This window comes from Callorhinus ursinus, unplaced genomic scaffold (assembly GCF_003265705.2).
Source record: "Callorhinus ursinus isolate GAN/ISIS: 27379988/994484 unplaced genomic scaffold, GSC_fseal_2.0 scaffold17, whole genome shotgun sequence".
Classification (NCBI taxonomy): domain Eukaryota; kingdom Metazoa; phylum Chordata; class Mammalia; order Carnivora; family Otariidae; genus Callorhinus; species Callorhinus ursinus.
This window is the reverse complement of record NW_027397079.1, coordinates 22080763-22101338: the sequence shown is the minus strand read 5'-3', so window position 1 is coordinate 22101338 and position 20576 is coordinate 22080763. Positions and strand designations below refer to the sequence as shown.

The window sequence follows — 20576 nt, the reverse complement described above, 5'->3', positions numbered from 1 at the left end:
CTTCGGGTTCAGTTGCTGAAAATTGATTTTATTTTTGTGATATCTTATTATGATGATTTTTCATGGTATTTGATGAGAAGTGCCTCTGTCACTACATTTGAAGTAGTCTTTCTTATTTAAGCAATGTTTTGTTTACTTTGATTCTTACAGTTCAACAAGTTGGTAGTTTGGAACCTTCCTTTTGTTTTCCAAAATGTGACCTCTAACACAGGTCTTTGCTTTCTCTTCCCTGATCTGGGCGTACACACATTAAAAAAAAAAAAAATAGGCATGGTGGCAGAGTGTGGGAGGTGTGTGTACTTATGGCCTGAGGTGCTGGCTGTTTCCAAGGCCCAGTAGAGGTATCCTCAAGTGGGAGGGTGTCCCAAATGTCTATAGTTCATCTTGCCTCCCAGGGAAGACAGCAGGAGACATTTTTCTTCAATTTTCTTTATCTACTTCTCCTTTCCTTCTCCCCCAATCACTATGGTCTCTCCTCAAAGAGAGCAACTGGTCACTCCAGCTGCAGCACATATGGCCAGGCAGACCCCACTCACTACCTTTAGCCTTTATCTCCTCTGCCAGAAAAGTTGTGCTGATGCACTGCTAGACTGACCTCTGCCTTCTCTGCCATCACTACTGCTGCCGCTTCTAGCTCTGTCACCTTCTCCACAGTCCCATCCCCTCACTTACAAGTGCAGAGACGAATAAATCTCTCAGGTGTCTTGGTATGCTCTACAGAGGCACTTTTTTTTCTTCAGTTATGGATGTCCATATAAGTCAAAGGTGAGAGAAAAAAGTAATGAAAAGCCCAGGACCCAATGACTTCATTGGACAATTCCACCAAACATTTAAAAGAAGAATTAATACGATCCTTTAGAAAATTAAAGAGAATGTAACACTTCAAAAATCATTTTACTAGGCCAGCATTACCCTGATACCAAAATCAGACAAAGATATTATAAGGAGTTCATTTTCACTTTTGTTTCCCTTGCCTTTGGAGACATGTCTTGAAAGAAGTTGCTGTGGCCAATGTTGAAGAGGTTACTGCCTATGTTCTTCTCTAGGATTTTGATGGATTCCTGTCCCAATGTTTATAGCAGCAATGTCCGCAATAGCCAAACTGTGGAAAGAGCCAAGACGCCCTTCAACAGATGAATGGATAAAGAAGATGTGGTCCACATATACAATGGAATATTACTCAGCCATCAGAAAGGATGAATACCCAGCTTTTACATCAACATGGACGGAACTGGAGGAGATTATGCTAAGTGAAATAAGTCAAGCACAGAAAGACAATTATAATGTGGTTTCATGTATTTGGGGAACATAAGGAACAGCATGGAGGACATTAGGAGAAGGAAGGGAAAAGTGAAGGGGGGAATCAGAGGGGGAGATGAACCATGAGAAACTATAGACTCTGAGAAACAAACTGAGGGTTTTAGAGGGGAGGGGGGTCGGGGGATGGGTTAGCCAGGTGATGGGTATTAAGGAGGGCATGTATTGCATGGAGCATTGGGTGTTATAAGCAAACAATGAATCAGGATCACTACAACAAAAAATAATGATGTATTGTATGTTGACTAACATAATAATAAAGAAAAGATACTGCAAGAAAAAAGATAACTACAATATACCTGATCAATATGGACACAAAAATCTTTTTTTTAACAGTTTATTTATTTATTTGACAGAGAGAGCACAAGCAGGGGGAGTGGCAGGCAGAGGAAAGAGGGAGTAGCAGGCTCCCCACTGAGCAAGGAGCCCGATGCTGGACTCGATCCCAGAACCCTGGGATTATGACCTGAGCCAAAGGGAGATGCTTAACCCACTGAGCCACCCAGGCACCCCATTGACACAAAAATCTTCAACAAAATACTAGCAAACTCAATTCAACAACACATTAAAAGGATTAATCACCATGAATAAGTAGAATTTATTTCTTGAATAAATTACCACTTCTATTCAGCATAGTAATGGAAGTCCTAGACCAAGAAATTAGGCAATAAAAGGAACAGACGGATTGAAATCAGAAAGGAAGAAGTAAAATTATTTGTGTTCAAGGATGACATGATCTTCTATAATATAGAAAATATGAAAGATTACACATACAAATACACACACATACTGTTAGAACTAATGAACACATTAATACAAAAATCAACTGCATTTCTACACACTAACAACAAACAATCTACAAAGGAAATTTTTTTTTTTTTAATTCTACTTACAGTAGCACCAAAAGGAATATAATATTTAGGAATGAACTTAACCAAGGAGATGAAAGACTTGCACATTGAAAACTACAAAGCAACACTGAAAGAAATTAAATAAACAAATAAAGGGAAAGACATTTCATGTTATGAATCAGAAGACTTAATATTATTAAAATATCCACACTACCAAAAATTATATACATATTCAATGCAACCCCTAGCAAAACCCTATGGCATCTTTCTGTAGAAATTGAAAAAAAAAATTCCAAAATCCATATAGAACCATGAAAGACTCTGAATAGCCAAAATTAAAAAACCAAAAAACAAACAAATAAAAAAACCCAACCCTCTTAAAAAAGACAAACCAAACTGGAAACCACACACATCCTGATTTTAAAACATACTACAAAGCTACAGTACTCAAAAGAGTGTGATATTGGCATAAAAAAACACATTGGTCAATTGAACAGCATAGAGAGCCTAGAAATAAATTCTTACATATATGGTCAAATGATCTTTGAGAAGGGTGCCAAATTATACAACGGAAAAAGTATAGTCTATTCTACAAATGGTGATACCCACATGCAAAAGAATGAAATTGGACTCTACTACTCTATACAAAAATTAACTCAAAATAAATTATAGACTTATAATTATAATTATTATATAATTATTATATAATTATATTATTATATAAATTATTATATAATTATATTATTATATAAATTATTACACAAATATATAATTATATTATTATATAAATTAATTTATATAATATTATATAATTATTATATAATTGTAATTATTATTATAGACGTAAGACCTGAAACTATAAAATTTCTAGAAGAAAACATAGAGAAAAACTTGCATGACACTGAATTTGACAACGATTTCTTGTATATGACACCAAAAACACAGGTGATGAAAGAAAAATACATAAAAAGAACTAGATCAAACCTAAAAACTTCTGCACAGCAAAAGAAATAATCAGCAGAGTGAAAATTAACCTGTGAAACTATAGAAAATACTTGCAATCATATCACTGAATAAGGTGTCTTATATTTAGAATATATAAAAAACTCATATAACTCAACAACAACAAAAACCCACAAATTATTCAATTTAAAATAGGCAAAGGACTTGAACATTTTTCCAAAGAAGATATCAAAATGACCACCAAGCCATATGAAAAGATGTTTAGTATCACTTATCATCAGGAAAATGCAAATTAAAATCACAATCAGGTATCATCTAACAACCATTAGGATGGCCACTGTCAAAAAAACATAAATTAGCAAGCATTGGTAAGGAAGTGAAGAATTTAGAACTACTGTTGATAGAGGTGTAATATGGTACATCTGTTATGGAAAATACTATGAAGGTTCTCAAAATTCAAAAATGGAACTACCATATGATCTAGCAACTCCATTTCTAGTTGTATATCTAAAAAATTAAAAACTGGATCTGAAAGAGATATGTGTACACTCATGTTTATTTGTAGCCTTATTCACAATAGCCAAGAGGTGGAAGTAACCCAAATGTCCATTAGCAAGTGAATGGATTTGTAAGAATACTTAATAAATTGATTCTTTAACTCTTTGATACAGTCTTCTTTAATAAAAAAAAAAAAAAGGTCTATTTGCTACTTAGAAGTAACCTAAGGAAACTGGATAAGAACTTTCCACCAACAGATTATAAAATTTTGCGTTAAGATATTAAAACAGATTATAATAACTGGAGAGATATTTCATGTATAAAAACAAGACACCATAATAAATATATTTGTTCAACTCAAATTAACATACATTTACTGCAATTACAATAAAGAAATCCAACACAATCCTTTACTTAGTTGATGTTATAACCTGAAAACTCATTTGGGAGACCCTAAGGCCACTAATAAACAAAGTAATCCCAAGAAGTATTATCAAGTCTTACCATAAAGCTGAAAGTAATTTACATAGAGCCCCCAAATAGATCTAACTTATATGGAAACATATAACATTTGTAGGTTAGGAAAAGGGAAGAACTTTTCAATAATTAATGCTGAGACAACTGTTTATCCATACAGAACAAACAACAGCAATGGTAACTGAACTCTATCTCACAGCATGCATTTATTAATTTTTTTTTGAGAGAGACAGGGAGTGTGCATGCACACAAGCAGGGGTGGGGGAGGGGCAGAGGGAGAGGGAGAGAGAGAATCTTAAGCAGTCTCCTCACTCAGAGCAGAGCCCCACGTAGGGCTGGTTCTCAGGACCCTGAGATCATGACCTGAGCCAAAATCAAGAATCGAATGCTTAACCCACTGAGCCACTCAGGCACCCTCACAATATGCATTTAAACAAGGAAGTATGAAACAAGTGTGTGAAACTTTTAGAATGTTTTTATAGACTTGGTATAGGGAAGGATTTCCTAAATAAAACACAGAAAATAATGATCATATTAAGAACTCAAAAATTCACTACTGTAAAATTGAGAAAGAAGTGCATTCATTAAAGGACAGACACCTTTTATAAATGAAAAGACACATCACATGGGCGCCTGGGTGGCTCAGTTGGTTAAGCGACTGCCTTTGGCTCAGGTCATAATCCTGGAGTCCCAGGATTGAGTCCCGCATCAGGCTCCCTGCTCAGCGGGGACTCTGCTTCTCCCTCTGACTCTCCCCCCTCTCATATGCTCTCTCTCTCTCTCATTCTCTCTCTCTCAAATAAATTAATAAAATCTTAAAAAAAAAAGAATGCATGCTTAAATAAAATAAAATTTAAAAAAAAGACACATCACAAATTAGGAAAAGATAATTGTAAATTAAATATCAACAAAGAATTAATAATAAGAATACATGAATTTCTTCACCATATCAATAAACAGATCATCCAATAAAAGATGAAGCAAGAGAAATGAATGGGCATTTTCACAGAAGAAGAAACACAAGTGGCACACACAAGAAACACAAGTGTTTTTTTTTTCATTTAGTACTTCTGTTTTATTCAAATGCCAAAACATAAGTTTCACGATACAAATTGTAGTTATACTCTGTTTGATTTCAAAAACATCAATTATGCTTTGTTAACAACTTCCAAAACCAAATGTAAGTTGTTGTGACTAAGCATATGAATATATATTCAACTTCTCACTGAGAGAGATGCAAGTTAAAACCAAAATGAATAATTAGATACAATTTTACGCTGAAGAGAATAACAAAAATATAAAACCAAATTTGCACAATACCAAATATTGGTGAGAATGTGGAGCACAATAAAAATAATCATACACAGTCTGTGGCCATGTAAAGTTATATAGCAAACTGTGTATACAGTTGGGTGGATGTGTATTATTGACTTAGCTAAACTGTGAGTATGTTTTTCAGCATTGTCTCCCTGCACAGTTCCAAATTAATGTATGCCACCAGAGATAATTTATGCAAGACCAGTAGGCAGAAGTAAAGCAGTAGCTATGTTCTTCATGCTTGAAGGAACAGTTCAGAATACCCAGCACTGATGCAGTTTACACATACTGTCACTTATAGGCTGACTTACCAGGGTGGTGTGAGGCACCAGTCAGCCCACAGCCCCTATGGCTCCTCAGGCTCCTGCAGGATTCTCAGTGGACCAGGTGCTTATGAGCCCTGTGCCGAAGAACACCATGTTCTGCTAGAAGATATGCTCAGCATCAAATTTGTAGACCTAGAGGCAGAAAAAGACAAGATTTTAGTTTGTCCTCATGGGTCCCAGCTTGTCCATTCTCTACTCTACTTAATATCATCTCTTCCTGACTGCCTGCCACGTTGACTTTAAACTCCAATACCAAACACAAAACAACAGCTTTATTCTTAAAGTATCTTCTATACATATCACTCATAGGATTCTGTTCCTTTGATTAAACCTTGACTGTCCAGCTGATTATGAAATGCAGAAAATAACACAAGCTCTAGCAAGTAATGGCTTACTATGTCACCATACTATGAAAAATATACTGACTTTACCTTCTTTTTCTGATACATTTGAGGACAAAATAATACACAAAATTCACCATTTCTTTAAAATGTATGCTTAATGCCTATGTGCCTTCTTTCTCTTGACCTTTACTCAGGGTCAAATTTATCATTGATGGGAAGCATAATTCATAATAATGCTTGGTGCTCCTTCTGAGAAAAATTAATGCCATCAACAGGGGTGAAGTATCCAGAGAGTCTGGGGCGGATTTAGATGTCACCTATCAGCCATAGAGCATTTGTGCAAAGGATTGATCTGAGAAACAGCATCCTATGAAGAAATCAAAGCCAGGCAGGGAATCCAATATCCAAGGCAATCTAAAGGAGTTAAAGAGAACAGAACACCAGTGAAACAAAGGGATTGAAAAGGAGCAAGGAGTGAAAAATAATTTTGTAAACTTGAAGGTGAGAGGTACAGACTAGAAGAATCCTTTGAGCAAAAGAAGGCAGCTATAGCTGGTAGTTTTTCTAATCGTCTCTGGTGAGGGCAACGAAAGCAAGTAACACCTATGCTTTTACTGTGATCATAACATTTTTTTCCCCCAAAAAGCACTTTATTCCTTAGAGATACCACAGAAGATTTTTTGGGACTCAACTACATGTTGACCTGAGGAAAGCATTACAAATATACAACTTGTAAAATTAAATGATAGAATATAAACTATTGATAACAACACATACTGGATTTCAATATTTGGATCAATATTTTAATTACCAAAGTATTCTGGCATTATGCTATATGGACATCCATTAATAAATGATCAATTGCCTATGTTACAATGTAAGGAAATATTATTTAGCACTGGTAAAATGAAAATAATAATATGAATTTCTAATTCCAATAAATTTAAAAATATTTCTAAAGAAATAAAAATAAATACTATTCCAACTCTTAGAAAAAAAAGAATTGAGGACCATAACCAGTAAAAACACGTCTTGACCCTGTATTCAGATTTCAATTTTGCTTTTTTTGAATTTTCAACCTTTTCTTCCAACTTTTTGTAACCACATTCATTGTGCTGTTTTGATGCAAAAATATGTTCTTAAAATTGAGTGTTACAGATAATCAAAATTCTGCATTGTATTTTAAATTTAATCAAGAGCTATTTGTCTTACTTCTAGGATAGTTTTTTATAAAGAGAGATGCCTTTACTTATGTTCCTAATTTTAGGAACTCTGTAGAGTCCTATACTAGATTATCAGAGCTAGGATAGCAAAATGATAGTGAGTTACCTCAATTTCTGTGATTATAAGCAATTTCAGTGGCAGGTACTATATACAAAAGTATGTAAATAAAGAGTTTCTATAAAAACCATTATTTTAAAGTACTGTTTCTGATGATAAACTTTCACATCTTCCAGTTTATACTTTCATAGTCATTACTAAACAAATCTTTGAGTGCAAGAGAAAGGTCCATTGTCCATTTTGGTGAACAGAACTTAACCAGAAACTCAAGTTTAAAATGACAAGATGTAAGTATAAATTTATCTTAAATACTATGGGCAAATAATTTGTTGTAACTGGGAACTAAATACCTGCTAACCATTTTGTTTTTGTATCTCAACAATGATAACCTAGAGCTTTGAATTTTCAACAGGATTTGTGACCCATAGCTTCTCATAATCCCAGAGGTTCTCTATAAAGATGTGTGGGTTTTGGTTCTACTATAACATTAATCAAGATCAAATTAACCATCTGTGGCTTACAATAAAGTAGTCCTAGTGTCTATCACCTTCTTTTCAAAATTGTTTATCATTGGGGTTTTATACTGAATTAAATTCCTGGCTTTCAGAGCAAAACCTCAAGTCTTGACTCTTGCAATTTATATGACATATAAAAATCAATACAAGTGCTAAAAAAAAATCAATACAGTGCTTTTGTTAATTGTGTCAAAATGAGAAACCAGAATATATGGAACACGGAAGAACCCCAGGTTTAAGAGTACTAATCTGGTTTCCAACATTTTAGGGCTTCTGAATTAAAACTGTTCCCAAACCACCCTCTTACCTCATAAACTACCATTTTTCTGGAATTATTAACCACATTTACAATGATCATGAGAACGTGTGCCTTGCAAAAATGTTTTCTTCTCTAACTCCCTTTCCATGCCACAAAAAGTAAAACACAAGACAGCACAATTCATTTTCACACCTTTAAACAATGCTAGAACTCAAGAAGTATAAATGTTACAGAATTTCAGATATTTGAACTGAATCATCTATTTAAACCCTCTCACATTTTGTTTTTTTAAAGATTTTATTTATTTATTTGACAGAGAGAGACACAGCGAGAGAGGGAACACAAGCAGGGGGAGTGGGAGAGGGAGAAGCAGGCCTCCCGCCGAGCAGGGAGCCCGATGTGGGGCTCGATCCCAGGACCCTGAGGTCATGACCTGAGCCGAAGGCAGTCACTCAACCAACTGAGCCACCCAGGCGCCCCAACCCTCTCACATTTTGTATGTGGGAATTAAAGAACCCCAAAATGTAAACACTGGGCCCAAAGTCATAGACCTAAAAAGAAAATTTGAACTAGAACGTAAACATGCAATTGCAAGCTCAGATTATTGTCCAGCTGGTCCTACAATCATAGAACTTTAGAGCAGAAAGATCGTCTAATTCAATCCCTTTATTTTATAGACGAGCCCACTGGGCTACAGTGGTTACCAGGTTTGCTTAATGGGGGAAGATTATTCACAGAGGTTGTCAAATAGAGTAGCTGAAACCCTGAAAATGCTTCCTCAGCTTCCACACGTAAGTAGAGAGCACTGCCTTAATCTACATTCCTTGAGGAATCCCTTTTCTGGCAGTTATTATTACTTTTCAACACTTTAAGTCCCAAATAATAAATTCATACTTTGTTTCAAAACAAGGTATATTTTCAAAGGCAATTTTCCAACATCAAAATAATAATTCAGTCAGCCAAACCTTACTCACCGGAACAGGCACTTTGTACTAGGTGTTCTTCTACGTACAAGGATAAGACAAAGACTGAAAGCAGCTTTTATTCTAAAAAGGGAGACAGATGAGCCAAAACCTAACTACCTAGCAATAATACAAATGAATACAGGCAATCATTTCACGTATTAATAAATGCTATGACTAAAATTCTAAACCCAAATGTTGAGCGTGACCTTTTTCTAATCCGAATGATTTAATACCTGAAAAAAAATAGTTCACTGAGAAGTGGGCCTGATAAACAGGGAGTTTGGAAAAGAGAGATTTGTGTAGCAATTCATACAGACTACCCAAAATTGCTAGAGGGGTTATATTGTTGGAGTGTGTGTGGTGTGTGTGTGTGTTTTAGGAACGGTTTATTTTCCGCCAACCTTATTTCCATTTTCTGTTGAAGACTCTGTGGAAGAACAGCTGAAGCTCCTCGGCGGCCGTTCCTCCCCCTCCAGAGCACCAGCAGTGGCGTCTGCAGAGGGTGTTGGGCAGGGCCCTGGCGCAGAGGCACAGAGGGGAACTGCCCACCTTCAGGCCAGTGAGCAGCCTCAGGTCAGTAAACTCAGAAACTGGCTCAATCCATCCACCCTGAAGCTCCTCCTCCGTCACAGCCTTTTCAGCAGGGGCTGGTTCTTTCTTCTCAATCTCTTCAGGAGGTCTGTAGAAGTAGATGTGACCTCTCGTCACTGCTCGCGAGAGCTGGAGCGCGAGAGCTGGAGCGGGGGCGCCTGCGCAGACACTCCTGGGGCTGCACCCCACACTTGGGGCAGCTGAGTGAGCTCTCTTGTTTCCCTGGGTGGCAATGTCTACGCAGGGCAGAGGAGAATCTGTATTACACAGGGCGATGACAGGCAGGTTAACATGCAACATCTCTGTGAAAGGCTGGTGGTCAGCCCTGGGACCGGTAACCACAAGAAGTCTCGGCTCCCAGGAGGCTGCCTGGATCTGGTTAGTGAAGGTTCCAGAAATAGGAGTGGTCGCAGTGCAGCCGCAAACTACAACACAGCTCCCTGGCCACTATTGCTGAGGCAGACGGCTCTGACATCAGCTGGGTTTTCAGTGGCAGCAATGCCACAAGCTCCCAGCAGAAGCTTCTCCCAGGTTCTCTTCAGATGTATGACGTAGATGGCATCTTTTTTCCCTTTTGTAGATGTACTGTTCCATTTGGAGGTCAAGGTAGCTACCATATAAATGGATTCTAAGTCTAAATCTAAATGCAAGGAATTTGAAGATATTCTTCTTCATCATTTGCAGGACATCAAGGGCTCTGGACGTTGTTACCACGGGAATCCAGGACAACACCATATGGATTCCTCCCCAGTAGCGCAGAATGGTGAGTTCATTTTTTTTAAGCACCAAAGTGTTACCAGCATCATAAGGCCAATGAAATAAGAACAGGAGAAAAATCACTTTAATTTAAAGCAGAATATCCCCTCTTTGCTTGCTTTCCCTTTGTCTCTCTTGTCTCACATGCAAACTCACACAAACGCGTCAATCAGCAAACAAGCGAAGGAAAGCGAATGTAAAGTTAGGAAACTCAGCCCACAAGAAATGCTATAAGGCTTGCCTTTCATTAAACTGATGACTAATGAGAATATCTGATTTCAAAGAAAATATATTTTAGTATTATTCCACCAAGATATTTAGTTATGCAACACCCTTTTAATATTTTCCTTATTTCTAAGGAACTTTTTAAACTTAAACCTATGCATTATTTAAATCTAAAGCACTTTATTTTCTTTTTTAAATTTTATTTTATTATGTTATGTTAATCACCATACATTATATCATTGGTTTGTGATGTAGTGTTCCATAATTCATTGCGTATAACACCCAGTGCTCCATGCAGTACATGCCCTCCTTAATACCCATCACCGGGCTAACCCATCCCCCCACCCCCTCCCCTCTAGAACGCTCAGTTTGTTTCTGAGTCCATAGTCTCTCATGGTTCGTCTCCCCCTCTGATTCCCCTCCTTCATTTTTCCCTTCCTACTTTTTTTTTTTTTTAACATATAATGTATTATTTGTTTCAGAGGTACAGGTCTGTGATTCAGCAGTCTTACACAACTCACAGCGCTCACCATAGCACATACCCTTCCCGTTTTAAAAAGGAGATCGATTAGAGGACAGCTCTAGTACATAGGAGAAGAGATGATCATGTTTTAAATATTTTATTTCTATACAAACTCACATTTTAAAAGTTTTCTAAAATACGGGCCCTGGGTGGCTCTATTTTTAAAATTTAAAAATTTAAAAATGTCATTTCCTTCCTAGTGCTGATGACTGAAATAAGGGAAAAGTTAAGAAGTCTAAGAAAGTGGTAATGTTTAGGCAGAAAACATTTTTTGGTTAAAACAATGAAATTTTAAGTTCTGCAGTGGTTCCAATTAATATCCTAAATGAACCTGTCATTCTTCCTGATCTGTATATAGACAAAGAAGAAAATTTGTAAGATATCAGTAAATGCTCCCCTCCATACTTTTGGGGGGAACTACATGGTATTGGAGGCTATGTCTTGGGCAACTTTCAAAGGTCAATTGTAACAATCATTCTCAATCAGAATTGATGAAGTTAAAGAATCTGCTAATATGTTCACTTGGGTTTATCTGTGATCTCCCATTTTCAGAAGAGTGGTCTATATACTGATACGGACTGTGAAATTTTTTCTGAGAATTTTGTGTTCTGATTAGTGTTTTTGTCAAAATTTCAGGACAAAATTCAAGTATGTGATTTGCTGACTACTTTGAAAATTACATTTTGATGTTACAAGTATAATATTCAATTCTATTTCTTTTCTAGAGTTTTCCACAATAAATGTGTTCTGGTGTTTCATTAGCTCCCATAGGTCTCATTTCCATCAACACATTTTATTTCTAAGATTTGAGCTATTGAACTAGTGTTTACTTTACTTCTCCCACATGGTTTCCTGTCTCATATGAATGATAACTGAAGTAACTATGTATACAATATATCACTGATTTTCCTTCCTAAGGATTAGCTTTGAGTTTTCCAAAATGTTATTTTCTGAATGCAAACTCACTACTGCTTGGTAACAACTTAATTCACAGTACATCAGAAGAATGTTTTCCTTTTGATATCTGCGATTTTGTTTACTTTACTTTAAAACAGCATAGTGTTTTGTATTATTGCTTTTTTCAAATTAATGAAAGAATAAATCATTAAAGACTGACTGAAATAAAATCTTCAGGAACCATACATTTAAATTATTTCTGGATTAGAAAGATAATGTTGAGTAGTTTTATCTGCTAATGTGAAAACAGCAAAGGGAAGTTACATTTATTTTCCATCTATTCTGTGGCATTGAGCTAGGTCTTTACACGCATTACCTTTTTAGCTCGCCCTCCCAATAAAGCTGTAAGTTGGCATTAGTTTCTTTATTTTGTCAAGAGCAACTACTTATAGCTAGTATACAGAAACTTTCTAATTCACAGTAGAATTTGAATTAGTGTTTCCCTGGTTCCAAAGTCTGCAATTTTTCTAGTATGCTATAATACTTCCCATACAACCATTTCACTTTTATGGGGGAATTCAGCCTGTAGTATGTGCCCATTTAAACACATTGTCCCATAATTTTATTTTGGAGATAATATTGCAGCTCATATAGTATTGAGGATGAAGGTCTGGAAAACACCTCTCTGAACTCCTACAGTCAGGATGTTTAAGACTTGTAAAAGAAAATACCTGTTAATTCTGATTCACAGGAGAAAATACTTGCAGTTTGGTAGCATAGTTTATTCCAGAACTATTCTTTTTGAAAGGAATGCCTCTGTGAGAATAGCACTTGTAGTACTAATATTATTAGCACATTAATATTAATAATATTATATTACTGTAGTGTTATAGTAATGGCATTAACAGCACTAATATTATTGGCATTAATGCATAACTACTAATAATATAACAAGTAGATTGAACTAATTACAGATAGAATCTCAAATAATCTTGAACTCTACCTACAGAGGTCCTATGAGAAATTCTGTTACCATGTTGGCATGGGGGATTTCAATATGAAGTAGCTTTGTTTTTAAAACTATTAATTTTAATTCTATAGTTGACAGAAGAACGTTTACCATGCAGTTACTTTATGTTTCTCTCAAACAGGCCTATTTCAAGTTCCTGGAGAGATCCTAGCAATGTTTTCACATGGTCATATGTTTGTACACTTTCGAAAACTAAGCTATATTTAAATTCAACTATGACCACTATTGCTTTCTATTTCAATTCCCCTCCTCCCCCCGAGCCCCTGATCTGTACACAAATACCTCCACTCCCACCATAATGTAGAGAATGTGGGTGTGCTTGGTACATGGCTAAGACAAAGTTGTGTTAATGGTATATTTGGTTTGGGTTAAGTGAACTAGGCTAGGACCAGAATATAGAATTCTAGCACATAAGACAATCATCTTTTTTTCTCATCTTCTAGGCATGTTTAGTAAATTTCATCAAGATCACAGTGGTAGATCAAGAAGGGAACAGCAATCTGATACATGTACTTAAGTTTTCTAATCAGTTCTCCCAGGCTAGAGCTTTCCATTCACTATATTTTATGGGAAGTGAAAGCAGGAGTTTTTATCAATGGGGGATGAGATTAGCAGTGTTCATGTGTATTTTGAAAGATGAGGTCAGAATAGGTGAAAAGATTAGGTTAGTTGTAGCTTTTTGGAAAGCAAGTGAAATCTAAGAAATAGAAATATGAATTCAGCTGAGACCTCAATAAGAATGACATAATGTTAGTAGTAAAGATATGATAGCTTATAAGATATTGATCATCTTGTGAAATAAATGAGCTTAAATTGTCACTTTGTTACTGAAGTGATCATTTCTTTGACATTAGTTTAATTTTCATGCTGTACTGATACTAATAAAAGCTTTTATTTTTTCTAGGATATTTTAAGGGACCAAAACAGATTCTCCTTTTCTCCCTAAAAGCAGTGATATTGGCAATAATTCTTCTCTTTGAAAATGAACAACCAAAAATAAATGCAATTAATGTGTATATTAACAAAGATACCTACAAATGTATTTTTTAATGAAAATCGCATTACCTTAATGATTGTTTTGAGCAATTCATTTTTCAAGAAGTCGTATATTTGGGGACTTTACCTATTCTTAGCAAAATGCAATACTTATCTTCTTTCAGCTTATCTCAGAAATGAAATCAAAACTTAGGTCTTTATTTTCTAAAGATTCTACTATTCTTCTAGCTATCTGCGCAAGATTTTACCATTTTTCTGCATAAAAACGTATAGGTTTTAGTAAGAATACTGAGCTTAATATAAAAGTTAGTCATTTTACCTTGTATTTGAATTGTGCTTGATAGTTTCTAAAGTCTTTTAACATACTATTTATCTTGATATTATGAATATATAAGGAGTTAACTCAGTATATTATAATATTATCCTAAAATGGCAAAATCACGATTCTGAGTTATTTTCCAGTTATTTTACCATGTTCTTTGCAAATCATGCCTAAAATACTAGTAGATTTGCACACACATTACAGAAATAAATATGATCAAGAGTATGGGTGAATTAGAATAATTCTAATGTTAGGGGCGCCTGGCTGGCTCAGTTGGTTAAGCGACTGCCTTCAGCTCAGGTCATGATCCTGGAGTCCTGGGATCGAGTACCGCATCGGGCTCCCTGCTCGGCGGGGAGTCTGCTTCTCCCTCTGAGCCTCTCCCCTCTCATGCTCTCTCTCTCTCTCATTCTCTCTCTCAAATAAATAAATAAAATCTTTAAAAAAAAGAATAATTCTAATGTTGAATTTTTAATTGGAATTTATTATTTTATTACAAAAACAAAAAAGGAGTTCTTAAATATAGACAACATTGTTATAGGTATGTAGGGATATGATTAATATATGCTATTTTTGTATAAAATAGAATCACTGTGCATCATCAAAAGAACTACAGTGTTCTGTTTGAAGAGAAGAAGAAAGAAAGAAAAAGAAATTTGAAGCATTGCCTGGAGGTATCTTTGTTACCTAAAAATTCCAAGAGTCATCTGAACAGATTACTTCTAAGATACATGAAGAACTTAATTAAAATTGTATTGATGTATTGTATCTGCAGAGATAATTAAATACAACACCAGTTTTTGCATGCAAAAACATACTTGTCTTGCCAAGAAAGTAATTGAGAAAGAATTGAATGAGTGACTCATCCTTGATGCAGAAACTTTATCAGAAGAGTTTCTTTTGGTGAAGGGAACTCTGAGAATTACCCACTTATCATATGTGTCGGTCTAGCTTCTTTTTGTGTTTGAACTGAACATGCAAGAAGAAGGCATATTTCAGCACCGGAGTGGCTAGTCAGTTAAGTGTCTGCCTTCGGCTCAGGTCATGATCTCAGGGTCTTGGGATCTTGTCCCATGTGGGCTCTCTGCTCAGCAGGGAGCCTGCTTCTCCCTCTCATGCTCCCTCTGTGCTCTCCCTCTCTTTCTCACAAATAAAATCTTTAAAAAAAAAAAAAAAGATGGTATAGTAAAACAAATATCTGTTTCTCCCCATGAGTTCACTCTACAAGAAAAGATAAGCTAAATCGGATTATGAAATCAACTGAGAGGTGATGCTTTATTCACTTCATATTATTCATCTGTTTCAGAGTGATGTTTACCCTGCTTTAAACAATCAATGAACTACTAAATCATATTTTTAAATATAAATGACTCTCACATGCCTGCATTCCAATGCTAATTACTGCTGTGTTCAGTCTATTCCACTGAAAAGATCTGCTGCCCATTCATTATTGAACTATGATGATAATATTGTAGTTAATGGAACTTAAAGTTGCAAGGTTGCAATAGGAAACATTGGAGAAATCCTGGGTAAACTCATCAGCCTTCTTAAATGTGTTTAACAGACATACAACAAGAATATGTTTATTGCTATGCAATATGTAATATCTTTTAAATCCTTGTAACCATAAAAGAATTCAGAAAGAATGATTTTGTTAGAAAAGCTAAACACATTGACCCAGATTTTCAAAAGATCTACTGTATCAGCACAAAATGACTCCAGATGAAATTAAACAAGGCCACTCGAGAGCAGATACGATCCCAGGGCTTTATTCTGTCATTTTAGGAGGGAAAAAACAAAGCTCAAATTAAAACATCTACACAGTCTCTAAGGACTTCAGAACACTGATAGTAGTTGAGCTGTTTGAGGATAGAGTTTAAAGGAAAGATTATCCTAGAGTAGAGAGGATGACCTTAAGTAAGTTACCAAATACCTGCTTCCAAAAGTTTATAGATTCAGCACCTGTGCCATGTCCCAGTAGAAAATCAGAAAAAAAAAAATTTATGAAACACAATTAGAAGGGGACAATTTTTAGAATGTGAGTCCTTACAACCTCCCAAATCTGCTATTCCATTAAAACAATGAGAACACTAGTAAAGATTGCCAAAATTAAGTTTTTTCAAAACTCCAAAAATGAACCAAAGACCTCCAACAACCTCAGGAGAATTTACTCAAGACAATGAGTTCAGTAGAAGAACAGGAAAAGCCCTGTGGCATTCTGACTTGCTCTATCCCCACCCTCTCCACTCAACTACACAAAACTCTGGAAACCAGCAGATTTGCAGCTAAGATAACAGTGAAAACAAGCAGCCTAGCAGCCCCTAGAGGTTTGAAGCTCTTCAGAAAGCTCATCCCATATATTTAATCTGTCTGGTAGCTCCCTGCAAAAGTTTAACAGAGCTTCTCATTATTTGACCTGACAGAATATACTCACTAGCAAAGCCTATTCCCAAGACATTTGTTGAAAACAATTGCTTAACATCACAACTGCTTAAGGCAGTGATAACAATTGAGGTAAACAAGATCATCTAAAAAGTAAAAGGAGGATCTGGAGAATTAGATTCCATAGTAGGCTTGAAGAGTTCCAACATATTCTTGGGAATTGAGAAAGTCTCATGCATGTGCAGAGGTGTGTGCAGGCTCAGGAAGACCTGAGTAGGCCCAAATTTCTCACCTATGGCTGAACTTGAGACCGTGAACAAGCAGGAAGTGAAGGCTAGTGAAGTTTCAAAGTACTTGAATGTTGAAGGCATGCTTCAACACACACTGAGCCCCTCTGAAAAGAGTGGGGACTTATTTCTTCAAGGAAATATTAGTTTAGGGATAAATCAATCATATTTGACCAGTAAGCTAAATGAGCCATGACTTCAGTAGCTGCACATGACAGAGAATATAGACTTTGCAGAATTATTACAAGAAAGTTATTCAACAAATAGAAACAAAACAGCAAATAACAACACCACCATCCTGGGGAAAGTAGAGACTTCGATTTCCACAACTGTCATTTTACAAAATGTCCAGTTTCAACAAAATATTATAAGACGCACAAAAAATAGGAAATTATGGCTCACACACAGGAAATAATGCAGTCAACAGAAACTCCCTGAGGAAGCCCAGATGTTAGACTTACTAGACAAAACTTTAAATCACCTCTTGTAAATTGTTGAAGGAACTAAAAGAACATATGCCCAAAGAATTAAAGAATGAGAACAATGTCTCACCAAATAGAAAACATCACCAAAAAATTATAAAAGAACTAAATAGTGAAGGAAACAATCAACAAAACTAGAAGACAACCTATGGAATGGGAGAAGATATTCGCAAATGACATATCTGATAAAGGGTTATTGTCCAAAATATGTAAGGAACTTATAAAACAACACCCAAAAAACAAATAATACAGTTTAAAAATGGTCAGAAGAAGCTTCTGCACAGCAAAGGAAACAGTCAACAAAACAAAGAGGCAACCCACGGAATTGGGAAAGGATTTTTGCAAATGACACTACAAAGTGCTGATATCCAAGATCTGTAAAGAACTGAAACTAAACACCCAAAAAACAAGTCAAAAAATGGGCAGAAGACATGAACAGATACTTCTCCAAAGAAGACAAGATACAAATGCCTAACAGACACATGAAAAAATGTTCATCATCATTAGCCATCAGGGAAATTCAAATCAAAACCACACTGAGATACCACCTTACACCAGTTAGAATGGCAAAAATTGACAGGGCAAGAAACGACAAATGTTGGAGAGGTTGTGGAGAAAGGGGAACCCTCTTACACTGTTGGTGAGAATGCAAGGTGGTACAGCCACTTTGGAAAACAGTGTGGAGGTTCCTCAAAAAATTAAAAATAGAGCTACCCTATGACCCAGCAATTGCACTACTGGCTATTTACCCCAAAGACACAGATGTAGTGAAAAGAAGGGCCATATGCACCCCAATGCTCATAAGCAGCAATGTCCATATTAGTCAAACTGTGGAAAGAGCCGAGATGCCCTTCAACAGATGAATGGATAAAGAAGATGTGGTCCATATATACAATGGAACATTACTCAGCCATCAGAAAGGATGAATATCCAACTTTTGCATCAACACTGATGGGACTGGAGGAGATTATGCTAAGTGAAATAAGTCAAGCAGAGAAAGTCAATTATATGTTTTAATTTATTTGTGGAACATAAGGAATAGCATGGAGGACATTAGAAGGAAGGGAAAAATGAAGTGTTGGGGGGGAATCAGAGGGGGTGATGAACCATGAGAGACTATGGACTCTGAGAAACAAACTGAGGGTTTTAGAGGGGAGGAGGTGGGGGGGATGGGTTAGCCAGGTGATGGGTATTAAAGAGGGCACGTATTGCATGGAGCACTGGGTGTTATGCACAAACAATGAATCATGGAACACTACATCAGAAACTAATGATGTACTGTATGGTGACTAACATAACATAATAAAATTTTTTAAAAAATGGGCAGAAGACATGAATAGAAAATTTTTCTGAAGAAGACATGCAGATGGCTAACAAAAACAAAAAAGATGCTCAATATCACTCATCATCAGGGAAATGAAAATCAAAACCACAATGAGCTATCACCTCACATCTATCAGAATGGCTAAAATTAACAACACAAGAAACAATAGGTGTTGGCAAGGATGTGGAGAAAGGGGAACACTTTTGCACCGATGGTAGGAATGCAAACTGGTGCAGCCACTATGAAAAGCAGTATGGAGTTTCCTCAAAATGTTAAAAATAGAGCTACCGTACAATCCAGCAATTGCAGTAATAAATATTTACTTAAAGAATAAAAAAATATCAACTCAAAGGGATACATGCTCCCTGATGTTCATAGCAGTATTATAAACAATGGCCAAATTATGGAAAGAGCCCTAATGTCCAACAACTAATGAATGGATAAAGAATGTGTGTGTGTGTGTGTGTGTGTGTGTGTGTGGAATATTACTCAGCCATAAAAAAAGAATGAAATCTTGCCATTTGCAATGACATGGATGGAAATAGAGAGTATTATGCTAAGCTAAATAAGTCAGTCAAAGACAAATACCATGTTTTCACTAATATATGGAATTTAAGAAGCAAACAAAGAAACATAGGGGTGGGGAAAGAGAGGCAAACCAAGAAACAGACTGTTAACTATAGAGAAAAAAATGATGGTTACCAGAGGGGAGGTTGGTGAGGGATGGGTTAAATAGGTGATGGGAATTAAGAAGGGCACTTGTCCTGATAAGCAAGTGATGTAAGTAAATGTTGAATCACTAAATTCTACACCTGAAACTAATATTATCCTGTATGTTAACTAACTAGAATTTAAATAAAAACTTGAACAAAAAAAGAACTAAATAGGCATTCTTGAGTTGAAAAATAAAATAAATGAAAAATTCCCTAGGACTCCACAGCAGATTTGAGTGTGTAGAAGAAAACAATTGTGAACTTGAACATAAGTCAATTAAGATTACCCTATCTGAAGTACAGAAAGAAAAAAGAATGAATAAAAATGAACAGAACCTCGGAAATGTATAGGACACCACCAAGCATGCTAACATATGTATAATGAGAGGCTCAGAAAAAGAGGGGGAAAGAGGGGGGCAGAAAAATATCTGAAAGAATAATAGCTGAAAAGTTCCCAAATTTGAAAATGCTTTTAACTTAAAATGGTAATTCCACATATTAACTGCATAAATATTTTCCTACTGCAATTCTAAAATCATCTAGAACAAAAAAGTATATAGTATGACTAGTCACCATTCCTAGTGCAATGGAAAGAAACATTACTTATGTCTATTACTAAATCAAACCAACTGTATCTTAATGTATAATTACCAATTTATTGGCAAAAGTCTACCAAAAATATTTTATATTTTATTGATTTTGTTAAAACAGTGTATTTAAATAGACTTATTACTTAGTTTTTAGAATTTACATAATTTTTTTAATTTTCTGCTCTATAGCCCCTTAAAAAAGTGGAAAGAGACCATCTATTCCAGACGGGTAGTGTAAATGGCATATTAATTCATCTATTTAGCTTCTCAGGACTTGCAAACTATATCAAATCAGAATCAGGATAATTTACAATGGGAATGAACATAATCATTCAACAATTGTAT

The 20576-nt window shown here is 35.7% G+C and overlaps 1 long non-coding RNA gene across 2 annotated transcripts; it reads left to right on the top strand.

Annotated features, from left to right (window-relative positions):
• Positions 1-9895: 9895 nt before the first annotated feature.
• LOC141374386 (uncharacterized) lies at positions 9896-15467 on the top strand. 2 transcript variants are annotated; one of them, XR_012381214.1, is made up of 3 exons: positions 9896-10255; positions 10389-10467; positions 15040-15467. It is a non-coding gene; the product is annotated as an uncharacterized lncRNA (long non-coding RNA). The 2 variants fall into 2 exon arrangements; XR_012381215.1 differs by lacking the exon at positions 15040-15467 and adding an exon at positions 14040-14123.
• Positions 15468-20576: the final 5109 nt, after the last annotated feature.